Below are 13,322 nucleotides of genomic sequence, written 5' to 3'. Positions count from 1 at the left end.
AGGGAGTCCTCGACTAAGGGGTCCTCGGGCGTCCGGCCTATTAGCCATGGGCCGGACTGATGGGCTGTGAAGATACGAAGACCGAAGACTGCACCAGTGTCTGGATTGGACTCTCCTTGGCATGGAAGGCAAGCTTGGTGACCAAATATGTAGATTCCTTTCTTTGTAACCGACCTTGTGTAACCCTAGATCGTCTCGATGTCTATATAAACCGGAGGACTTAGTCCGAAGGGAGGAGAGATTCATTATCATAGTCATACAGGCTAGACTTCTAGGGTTTAGCCATTACGATCTCGTGGTAGATCAACTCTTGTAATACTCATATTCATCAAGATCAATCAAGCAGGACGTAGGGTATTACCTCCGTAGAGAGGGCCCGAACCTGGGTAAACATCATGTCCCCTATCTCCTGTTACCATCGACCTTAGATGCACAGTTCGGGACCCCCTACCCGAGATCCCCCGGTTTTGACACCGACATTGGTGCTTTCATTGAGAGTTCCACTGTGCCATCCTCAAAAGGTTCGATGGCCCCTTCAATCGTCAACAATGACGCTGCCCAAGGAGAAACCTTCCTCCCTGGACAGATTTTCATGTTCGGCGGCTTCGCACTACGGTCCAACTCGTTTGGCCATCTAGAGCAGATCAATAGCTACGCCCCTGGCCAATATGTTAGATTTGGGAGCTTGAACTATGTTGCGGACATCCGTGGAGATTTGATCTTCGCTGGATTCGAGACCGCGGCGATCGCTCCTAGTCACCTCGATGAACATGACCTAAATCTGTCATCGGACCACATTCAGGAGATAGCTCCTGTAACTGCTCTGGCCTTAGATCTGGAGCATACAACACCATCTAAGGATTGGAGGTTCAACCCCACCACGGAGGCCACAGATTCCCCGGCATTGGAGCCGCACATGGACTTAAACTCACACCATATTTGTGTCACCGGAACCATGGACTCGTCTCTAGGTGTAAGTTCCGAACCACATGAGTCCACGGATGCCGAACTTGCTCGTTTATCGATGTTCGAGTTCAGTGCCGCAGACATCTTCCAGCACTCACCCATGGGCGATGTGCTAAGTTCATTAAAGAACCTGTCCTTGGCGGGGGACTCACAGCCAAACTATATCCAGTTCGAACTAGAAGCTGATGACAGGGAGTTTCGCTCGCCACCCACCACCCACTTTATAGCCACTGTCGAAGACTTAACTGACATGCTCGATTACGGCTCCGATGACATCGACGGTATGGACGACGATGCCGGAGAAGAAGAGGCCCAAGACCCGCCGTTCACCGGACGTTGGACGGCCACTTCCTCGTATGATGTGTACATGGTGGATACACCAAAGGAGAATAGCGGCGATGACAAAGAAGATCCAGTTGAGAATAAACCTCCTGAGATACAATCGAAACGCCGGCGTCAGTGGTGCCATTCTAAGTCATGCTGCAGCAAAGATAGCGACACCAGCAAAGAAGAAGATAATACTCCGGACGATGCCAAAAACAATGAAGACCTTGCTGGGGTAACATCCGAATAGGAAGAGCAAGAAAACGGGCAAGCCATCCCCGACGAGCAGGCCAGGCCCAACGACTCAGAGGACGGTAGTTATCATCCGCTCTCTGAGGATGAGGAAAGCCTCGGCAACAAAGATTTCATTGTGCCTGTGGAACCTCTCGAGCAGGAGCGCTTCAAGCGCTAGCTAATAGCCACCGCAAGGAGCCTGAAAAAGAAGCAGCTGCAGCTTCAAGCTGACCAAGATTTGCTCGTCGACAAGTGGACTGACGTTCTGGCAGCCGAAGAATACGGCTTCAGACGCCCGGCCAATAGTTACCCAAAACGAAGTTTGCTACCTCAGTTCGATGAAGAGGCGCCGGAGCCCATACTTCCCTCGTGTAATGCGGCCGACTGAACACTACACGGTCGGGACAGTGCGGCGGACCGACCACCTCGTGGTCGGGATAGAGCGGCAACTCAAGCCAAACAGCAGCCCACCCCACCGCCACGAAAAAACAGAGACAAAACAGTTCGGGGTCATACACACAACCTCCGGCAGACCCTGGATAGTAGAGCAGGATATACCCGATCGATTTACAGATCGGGAGGACGTTCCTCGACACGTGATGATGGCTACCTATTCGGGCGTGACAAACCTAGTCACACCCGAGCCGACAACTGCAGATGGACTCCATCGGAGCTATGTCGCGACGCAGCCCGATATAGAGGCGCCGCACACCCTCTTTGCTTCACCGATGAAGTAATGGATCACGAATTCCCCGAAGGGTTCAAATCCATTAACATTGAATCTTACGACGGAACAACCGACCGCGCGGTATGGATCGAGGATTTTATTCTCCATATCCACATGGCCCGCGGAGATGATCTCCACGCTATCAAATACCTCCCACTAAAGCTCAAAGGGCCAGCTCGACACTGGTTAAACAGCCTGCCTGAGAACTCTATCGACAGCTGGGAGGACTTATAAGAAGCCTTCCTTGACAACTTCCAAGGTACATATGTCCGGCCAGCAGACGCCGATGACTTAAGCCACATACTCCAACAACCTGAAGAGTAAGCCAGGAAATTTTGGACTAGGTTCCTAACCAAAAAGAACCAAATCGTCGACTGTCCGGATGCCGAAGCTCTAGCAGCCTTTAAACATAGCATCCGCAATGAATGGCTCGCCCACCACCTCGGCCAAGAAAAGCCGAAATCCATGGCAGCCCTCAAGGCACTTATGACCCGCTTTTGTGCAGGTGAGGATAGCTAGCTGGCTCGTAGTAAAAATACGGCCAGCGACGCAGGCCCCTCTGAGGCCAAAAACAGCAACGACAAGCTCCGACGTAACAGACACAAATGCCGAAGCAATGGTAATAATACCGATGACACTACAGTCAACGCCAGATTCAGCGCCTCCAAGTCCAGCCAGCGGAAGAAACCGTACAAGAGAAACAATCAGGGATCATCCAGCCTGGACCGCATACTCGACCGTCCGTGCCAAATCCATGGCACCCCAGACAAACTAGCCAACCATACCAACAGAGATTGCTGGGTTTTTAAGCAAGCCGGCAAGTTAAATGCCGAGAACAAGGAAAAGGGATCGCAGAGCGAGGACGATGACGAGGAGCCCCTGCAGCCAAACATAGGGGGACAGAAAAATTTCCCCCTCAGGTCAAAACATTGAACATGATATATGCTACACACATCCCCAAGAGGGAGCGCAAGTGCGCACTCAGGGACGTCTACGCGATAGAGCCAGTCGCCCCAAAATTTAATCCATGGTCATCATGCCTGATCACTTTTGATCGCCGGGATCATCCGACCAGTATCTGTCACGGCGGTTCAGCCGCACTGATCCTGGACCCAATAATTGATGGGTTCCACCTGGCGCGAGTCCTAATGGACGGTGGCAGCAGCCTCAACTTGCTCTATCAGGATGTGCGCAAAATGGGCATTCATCCATCACGGATCAAACCCACAAAGACTACCTTCAAAGGAGTCATACCAGGTGTAGAGGCCCGCTGTACGGGCTCAATCACGCTTGAGGTTGTCTTCGGATCTCCGGACAATTTCCAAAGCAAGGAGTTAATCTTTGACATAGTCCCCTTTCGCAGCGGCTATCACGCACTGCTCAGACAGACCGCATTCGCCCGATTCAATGCAGTGCCACACTATGCTTATCTCAAGCTCAAGATGCCCGGTCCACGTGGTGTCATAACAGTCAATGGAAATACGGAACGCTCCCTCCGTATAGAAGAGCACACAGCTGCCTTAGCAGCAGAAGTACAGAGCGGCCTTCTCAAGCAGAACCTTAATTCGGCTGCCGAGCCCACGAACACCGTCAAGAGGGTCCGAACTACCCTGCAACAGGACAGCTCGGCTCGTCAGGAGCTAGACTAGCAATTCGGCCTCCGTCTCAGTCCTGGTCAAGTAGTGGCATTCGCACCACGTGTATATAACTACGCACTCAAAATTCCATGGGCATCGACGGAGGCATAGCTAGTCTGTGATCCACTGTACGGCTCAACCGACCCGGATACACACATACTTTCACTTTTATTCATTTCCTTTTCAGGTTTCAATCCCGCAGGCCCATCTGATGGCCTGATCATTGGTACTCTTGAAGGACAAACACACCAAGGCGGCAAGAAGCACATGTATATGGGGGACTTCTCTAGGTGGTTTCGTTAATGATCACTCTACCTATTTTTCAGGACCCACGTGCAGCTCTCCCTTGGTTAGGGCATAGTAACTAGCCTCCTGCTTATTGCATTACTTGTATAAACGCGCTTTAACGCACCAATGAAATTATAATAAGAAGAGTTCGCGGCTCAAATTTTACGGCCCTAACTTATCACTTGTTCTTTTTTTGTCTTTTCTTTTCTGGTAAACCCTATCAGGTAGCACCCGTACACTTTGGTACGTTCGATGTTTGCCAGGGGCTTCATAGAACCCCACACTATGGCAACAAAAGTCCGAACACTTTTTGTAAGTATAGTTCGGCACCCCGAATTTAGCATTATATGCATTGGCTCCGAATCATGTCTTTGGTCAATAGTTGGGTTGCCCGGCTCTTGTGCTTGCTACCTTATGTTCCGCTATATCGGCTAAGGTAGTAAAGGGAGAACTACTGCGATTGTGCCTTGGTTTATCCAAAGGAGCACCTCAGTAGAGAAAGCCGAAAACTGACTGTCATGATGCGGCGAGAGCCGGTCAGCTGTTCGGAGGTTGCAAATCGCTGGAGATTTCTTCCGCATTATGCGAAGGATCGGTACTTCCCGATCAGCTGCTTATAGCACTCTAGTTCGGATACTAGGGGATGCGCCCATGTTTTTATTGTCGAACTCCTATGGCTAAGTGAGGGCGTTAAAGCCGCATAGTCCGGTTGCCTGGTTCGTTGTGGTAAACAACTCCTTCAAGGACCATATAATTGGATCAAGATTGTTTAGATTCCATCTCGAACACCTCTGTACTACCTACGTGGGGGCAGAAGCCGATGACTGGTTAACCCTCAGATTTCATACAACACGGCAGCACATGAGGTAAAATTTAAAAACATAACAAACATTATATCACAAACCCACTTTGTTCTATCATACAAAGTAGAAGGAACTTGAATACATTCATTCAAAGATAATATCCTACGAACACTGTGTTGCTACAATGCGAGACCCCTCTAGGACATCCGCAAAATAACGCTCAGGTGTGTGGTGCTCCTTGCCCTCTGGCGGCCCCTTGGTCAGCTCGACGGCGTCCATCTTTGCCCACCACATCTTGCAGCGGGCGAAGGCCATGCGTGCACCTTCAATGCAGGTCGACCGCTTGACGATGTCCAGCCGAGGACAGGCATCCACCAGCCTCTTCACGAGGCTGAAGTAACTGCTGGGTATAGCTTCGACTGGCCACAGTCGGATTACTAAATCCTTCATGGCCAGTTCGGCCACCCTATGTAGCTCGACCAGCTGTTTTGGCTGATCGCTGAAGGGCACCGGATGTTCTGGTGCAAGATATTGCGACCAGAACAACTTCTTCATGGAGCTCCCTTCTTTGGCTCGGAAGAACTCCGCGGCGTCGGTGACACTGCGTGGCAGATCAGCAAAAGCCCCTGGAGAACTCTGAATCCAGGTTAGTAAAAGATATTTCATCTTCCCATTCTTGCTTTGCATATTGAATGCCTTACCCACCGCGATCTTCCTGGCCTCCTGGATCTCCCGGAGGGCGCCCTGGGCCTCACTCCGGGCCGTCTCCGCACTCTATCGAGCCTTGGCAAGTTCAGTCTCTTGAGCCGATGCATTGTGCTCCAAGGTCTCGCACTTCCTTACCGCGTCTTGAAGCTCCTGTTCGACCTCGTTGACCCGGGCCTTGAGCTTCTTACGAGCGGCCTACTCCTTGACAACCTTCTCCTCGGCTTCGACCAGGGCTTGTCTCAGGGCCGCGACCTCGGTCATCGCCCCTACACATATAATGACACTATGGTCAGTATACATCATTTACTCTTTTCAAATATATAGCGAGCCATTGCATACCTTGCTGGTGCTCCAGCTGCTTCCTCGCTTGGCCGAGCTCTTCTTCGGCCCGCTCCAGTTTCTGCTTTAGTCCGGCGACTTCGGCAGTGTGAGAAGTTGCATCCAACAGTGATGCCTGCTTATTCACATCAGACATAGTTTGGTTAGCTTCTTGTGAAATTTAATTGATCCTTTGTCCGGCTTTTCTTTCCGAACACCGGACAGTGTCTCAAGGGCTACTGTCTATGTGGGGATTTTCTTGATTAAACGCCGCTTACCTCAAAACCTGTCAGCAGGCCGCCGCAGGCTTCGGTCAGTCCGCTTTTAACGGAATGAACCTTCTCAACCACTGTACCCATAAGGATACGGTGTTCTTCCATAATGGAAGCGCCTCGCAGCACTTCCAATAGATTGTCCGGCGCCTCTAGTTAGACAGAGGTCGCCGGCGGGATGGGCACACCTCCTTCTCTTGAAGGAAGCCGCTTGTCAGATTCCGGGGCCGTATGGGTCTCCGGATCCGTGCTCATATGGGGGCCGAATTGAGCTCGGGCCCCATCGTCAGTCTCCATGGGGGCTTGCTCCCCCATGTGTCCGGTTGCCGAGGTATCGCCCTCTGGTGCCGCCTTGACGGCCTCCTGAACCTCCCCCTGGCCTGGGAAGGTCCATTGGGAGAGCACCTCGTCGTCTCCCTTGGTCTCCGGAGAGTAAGCGGCGGTGGTGTCTCGCTAGCCATCTCCTTTGAGTCCAACGAGCCTTTTGATGAGGATCGCTGGGAGCTGTCGTGGGCCGGACTGCAATAGCATAATTAATCATGTCAATACGACAAAGAGGAGAGGTTACATTTATGGGCGTGTACGAGTCTTAGCACTTACGATGCGGCCCGAGGCTTAGTGCGGGGGCGTCGCTCCAGACTGCTGTCGACGTCCCATGCGGAGCTGCCCACGAGCGGGCCTTTCCCCTTCTTGGGCGCCTCCACCTCCAGAATTGTGGAGGCCGCCCTCTTCTTCCTCCCCCATTAGGGGGAGAATCACCCTCCTCCTCCTCATTGTCGTCGTCTTCGGCGACGGAGGAACGGTTCTTGTCTTTGGATGTCGTGTCCGAAGCGCCCTTGCGGCAGGGGCCACTCCAGACTCCCTTGGCCTTCCCTGTGGCCTTCTTCGTCAGCGTCGTTTAGGGCGCCGGCACCAACATCTTCGCTAAACGCGGAATGACTAGTTCTTCAGGCAGTGGAGCCGGACACTGGATCTTCTTCGCCCTCTCCATCCAGTCCTGAAGAAGCAATGACAATAATAGCTTAGGTATCATCCTTGAAACAAGCAAGTAGGGGATGCGTTAAAAATAACATACCTCGCTGGTGAGGTGGTTGATGTCGTGCCCGCAGTCCGAATCTGTGGCCGGCGGTGTCTCGTTGCCCTTGAAGAGCAACTTCCAGGCGTCTTCGTGAGAAGTTTCGAAGAGCCTCTTCGGGGTATGGTGCTTCTTCAAATTGAACTCCCATAGAGGGCGGCTTCAGCTTTGGCATGGGAGAATCTGGCGTACTAGCATCACTTGAATTATATCGACAAGCTTGATATACTTGTTGTTGGGGAACGTTGCAGAAAACAAAAATTTTCCTACTCGTTTCACCAAGATCATCTAGGAGTTCATCTAGCAACGAGTGATTAGATGCATCTACATACCTTTGTAGATCGCGCACGGAAGCGTTCAAAAGAACGGTGATGATGTAGTCGTACTCGACGTGATCCAAATCACCGATGACCAGCGCCGAACGGACGGCACCTCCGCGTTCAACACACGTACGGGACGGGAGACGTCTCCTCCTTCTTGATCCAGCAAGGGGGGAGGAGAGGTTGATGAAGATCCAGCAGCACGACGGCGTGGTGGTGGATGCAGGGCGTCACAGCAGCAGGGCTTCGCCGAGACTACGAGGGAGAGACGTAACGGGGGGAGATGGAGGCGCCAGGGGCTGGTGTGAAATCCCTCCTCTCCCCCCCACTATATATAGGGGTGCCAGGGGGGCGCCGGCCCTAGTAGATGGCATCTACTAGGGGGGGCGGCGGCCAAGGGGAGGTTTCCCTCCCCCCCAAGGCACCTAGGGGTGCCTTCCACCACATGGACTCTTCCATGGTGGAAACCCTAGGCGCATGGGCCTATAGGGGCTGGTGCCCTTGGCCCATCTAGGCCAAGGCGCACCCCCTACAGCCCATGTGCCCCCCCGGGACAGGTGGCCCCACCCGGTGGACCCCCGGGACCCTTCCGGTGGTCCCGGTACAATACCGATAACCCCGAAACTTGTCCCGATGCCCGAAATAGCACTTCCTATATATAATTCTTTACCTCCGGACCATTCCGGAACTCCTCGTGACGTCCGGGATCTCATCCGGGACTCCGAACAACATTCGGGTTTCTGCATATACATATATTCATAACCCTAGCGTCACCGAACCTTAAGTGTGTAGACCCTACGGGTTCGGGAGACAAGCAGACATGACCGAGACGACTCTCCGGTCAATAACCAACAGCGGGATCTGGATACCCATGTTGGCTCCCACATGCTCCACGATGATCTCATCGGATGAACCACGATGTCGAGGATTTAATCAATCCCGTACGCTATTCCCTTTGTCTATCGATATGTTACTTGCCCGAGATTCGATCGTCGGTATCCCAATACCTCGTTCAATCTCGTTACCGGCAAGTCACTTTACTCGTACCGTAATGCATGATCCCGTGACCAGACACTTGGTCACTCTGAGCTCATTATGATGATGCATTACCGAGTGGGCCCAGTGATACCTCTCCGTCATACGGAGTGACAAATCCCAGTCTTGATCCATGTCACCCAACAGACACTTTCGGAGATACCCGTAGTCTACCTTTATAGTCACCCAGTTACGTTGTGACGTTTGGCATACCCAAAGCACTCCTACGGTATCCGGGAGTTACACGATCTCATGGTCTAAGGAAAAGATACTTGACATTGGAAAACCCTAGCAAACGAACTTATACGATCTTGTGCTATGTTTAGGATTGGGTCTTGTCCATCACATCATTCTCCCAATGATGTGATCTCGTTATCAATGACATCCAGTGTCCATAGTCAGGAAACCATGACTATCTGTTGATCAACGAGCTAGTCAACTAGAGGCTCACTAGGGACATGTTGGTGTCTGTTATTCACACATGTATTACGATTTCCGGATAACACAATTATAGCATGAATAAAGACAATTATCATGAACAAGGAAATATAATAATAATGCTTTTATTATTGCCTCTAGGGCATATTTCCAACAGTCTCCCACTTGCACTAGAGTCAATAATCTAGTTACATTGTGATGAATCGAACACCCATGGAATTCTGGTGTTGATCATGTTTTGCTCTAGGGAGAGGTTTAGTCAACGGATCTGCTACATTCAGGTCCGTATGTACTTTACAAATCTCTATGTCTCCATCTTGAACATTTTCACGAATGGAGTTGAAGCGACGCTTGATGTGCCTTGTCTTCTTGTGAAACCTGGGCTCCTTGGCAAGTGCAATAGCTCCAGTGTTGTCACAGAAGAACTTGATCGGCCCCGACGCATTGGGTATGACTCCTAGGTCGGTGATGAACTCCTTCACCCATATTGCTTCATGTGCTGCCTCCGAGGCTGCCATGTACTCCGCTTCACATGTAGATCCTGCCACGACGCTTTGCTTGCAACTGCACCAGCTTACTGCCCCACCATTCAAAATATACACGTATCCGGTTTGTGACTTAGAGTCATCCAGATCTGTGTCGAAGCTAGCGTCGACGTAACCCTTTACGACGAGCTCTTCGTCACCTCCATAAACGAGAAACATTTCCTTAGTCCTTTTCAGGTACTTCAGGATATTCTTGACCGCTGTCCAGTGTTCCCTGCCGGGATTACTTTGGTACCTTCCTACCAAACTGACGGCAAGGTTAACATCAGGTCTGGTACACAGCATGGCATACATAATAGAACCTATGGTTGAGGCATAGGGGATGACGCTCATCTCTTCTATATCTTCTGCCGTGGTCGGACATTGAGCTGAGCTCAATTTCATACCTTGTAACACAGGCAAGAACCCCTTCTTGGATTGATCCATATTGAACTTCTTCAATATCTTATCAAGGTATGTGCTTTGTGAAAGACCTATGAGGCGTCTTGATCTATCTCTATAGATTTTGATGCCTAATATATAAGCAGCTTCTCCAAGGTCCTTCATTGAAAAACTTTTATTCAAGTAGGCCTTGATGCTGTCCAAGAGTTCTATATCATTTCCCATCAACAGTATGTCATCTACATATAATATGAGAAATGCTACAGAGCTCCCACTCACTTTCTTGTAAACGCAGGCTTCTCCATAAGTCTGTGTAAACCCAAACGCTTTGATCATCTCATCAAAGCGAATGTTCCAACTCCGAGATGCTTGCACCAGCCCACAAATCGAGCGTTGGAGCTTGCACATTTTGTCAGCATTCTTAGGATCGACAAAACCTTCCGGCTGCATCATATACAATTCTTCCTTAAGGAAACCATTAAGGAATGCCGTTTTGACGTCCATTTGCCATATTTCGTAATCATAGAATGCGGCAATTGCTAACATGATTCGGACGGACTTCAGCTTCGCTACCGGTGAGAAAGTCTCATCGTAGTCAACCCCTTGAACTTGTCGATAACCCTTAGCGACAAGCCGAGCTTTATAGATGGTCACATTACCATCCGTGTCTGTCTTCCTCTTAAAGATCCATTTATTTTCTATGGCTCGCCGCTCAACGGGCAAGTCAGTCAAAGTCCATACTTTGTTTTCATACATGGATCCTATCTCGGATTTCATGGCTTCCAGCCATTTGTCAGAATCCGGGCCCGCCATCGCTTCTTCATAGTTCGAAGGTTCACCATTGTCTAACAGCATGATTTCCAAGACAGGGTTGCCGTACCACTCTGGTGCGGAACGTGTCCTTGTGGACCTTCGAATTTCAGTAGGGGCTTGATTAGAAGTATCTTGATCATTAACTTCCTCTCTAGTCGGTGCAGGCACCTCAGGAACATTTTCTTGAGTTGCGCCATTTTCCGGTTCAAGAGGTAATACTTCATCAAGCTCTACTTTCCTCCCACTTACTTCTTTCGAGAGAAACTCTTTCTCCAGAAAGGACCCATTCTTGGCAACAAAGATCTTGCCTTCGGATCTGAGGTAGAAGGTGTACCCAATAGTTTCTTTTGGGTATCCTATGAAGACGCATTTTTCCGACTTGGGTTCGAGCTTTTCAGGTTGAAGTTTCTTGACATAAGCATCGCATCCCCAAACTTTTAGAAACGACAGCTTAGGTTTCTTCCCAAACCATAATTCATACGGTGTCGTCTCAACGGATTTCGACGGAGCCCTATTTAAAGTGAATGCGGCAGTCTCTAAAGCATAGCCCCAAAAGGAAAGCGGTAAATCGGTAAGAGACATCATAGATCGCACCATATCTAAAAGAGTGCGATTACGACGTTCGGACACACCATTACGCTGAGGTGTTCCAGGCGGCGTGAGTTGTGAAACTATTCCACATTTTCTTAAGTGTGCCCCAAACTCGTGACTCAAGTAATCTCCTCCACGATCTGATCGTAGAAACTTGATTTTCCTGTCACGTTGATTTTCAACCTCACTCTGAAATTCCTTGAACTTTTCAAAGGTTTCAGACTTGTGTTTCATTAAGTAGATATACCCATACCTACTTAAATCATCAGTGAGGGTGAGAACATAATGATAGCCACCGCGAGCCTCAACACTCATCGGACCGCACACATCAGTATGTATGATTTCCAATAAGTCGGTTGCTCGCTCCATTGTTCCTGAGAACGGAGTCTTGGTCATTTTACCCATAAGGCATGGTTCGCACGTGTCAAATGATCCATAATCAAGAGACTCTAAAAGTCCATCAGCATGGAGCTTCTTCATGCGTTTGACACCTATGTGACCAAGGCGGCAGTGCCACAAGTATGTGGGACTATCATTATCAACCTAACTTCTTTTGGTACTCACATTATGAACATGTGTAGCATCACGTTCAAGATTCATAAAGAATAAACCATTCACCATAGGAGCATGACCATAAAACATATCTCTCATAAAAATGGAACAACCATTATTCTCAGATTTAAAAGAGTAGCCATCTCGAATTAAACGAGATCCCGATACAATGTTCATGCTCAAAGCTGGCACTAAATAACAATTATTAAGGTTTAAAACTAATCCCGAAGGGAGATGCAGAGGTAGCGTGCCGACGGCGATCACATTGACCTTGGAACCATTCCCGACGCGCATCGTCACCTCGTCCTTTGCCAGTTTCCGCTTATTCCGCAGCCCCTGCTTTGAGTTACAAATGTGAGCAACTGCACCGGTATCAAATACCCAGGAGCTACTACGGGCACTAATAAGGTACACATCAATTACATGTATATCACATATACCTTTTGTTTTGCCGGCCTTCTTATCCGCTAAGTACTTAGGGCAGTTCCGCTTCCAGTGACCGCTTCCCTTGCAATAAAAGCACTCAGTCTCGGGCTTGGGTCCATTCTTTGGCTTCTTCCCGGCAGCTTGCTTGCCGGGCGCGGCAACCTCCTTGCCGTCCTTCTTGAAGTTCTTTTTACCCTTGCCTTTCTTGAACTTAGTGGTTTTATTGACCATCAACACTTGATGTTCCTTCCTGACTTCTACCTCTGCTGATTTCAGCATAGCAAATACTTCAGGAATGGTCTTTTCCATCCCCTGCATATTGAAGTTCATCAAAAAGCTCTTGTAGCTTGGTGGAAGCGACTGGAGGATTCTGTCAATGACCGCATCATCCGGGAGATTAACTCCCAGCTGAGTCAAGCGGTTATGCAACCCAGACACAGTGAGTACGTGCTCACTGACAGAACTGTTTTCCTCCATCTTACAGCTGAAGAATTTGTCGGAGACTTCATATCTCTCGACCCGGGCATGAGCTTGGAAAACCATTTTCAGCTCTTCGAACATCTCATATGCTCCATGTCTCTCAAAACGCTTTTGGAGCCCCGGCTCTAGGCTGTAAAGCATGCCGCACTGAACGAGGGAGTAGTCATCGAAACGTGCCTGCCAAGCGTTCATAACATCTTGTTCTGCAGGGAGAACGGGTGCGTCACCAAGCGGTGCTTGTAGGACATAATCTTTCTTGGCAGCTATGAGGATGATCCTCAGGTTCCGGACCCAGTCCGTATAGTTGCTGCCATCGTCTTTCAGCTTGGTTTTCTCTAGGAACGCGTTGAAGTTGAGGACTACGTTGGCCATTTGATCTACAAGACATA

This window comes from Triticum dicoccoides, chromosome 4A (genome assembly GCF_002162155.2).
Source record: "Triticum dicoccoides isolate Atlit2015 ecotype Zavitan chromosome 4A, WEW_v2.0, whole genome shotgun sequence".
NCBI classification, from domain to species: Eukaryota; Viridiplantae; Streptophyta; class Magnoliopsida; order Poales; family Poaceae; genus Triticum; species Triticum dicoccoides.
The sequence above is the reverse complement of the archived record's forward strand: the minus strand, read 5'-3'. Positions refer to the sequence as shown.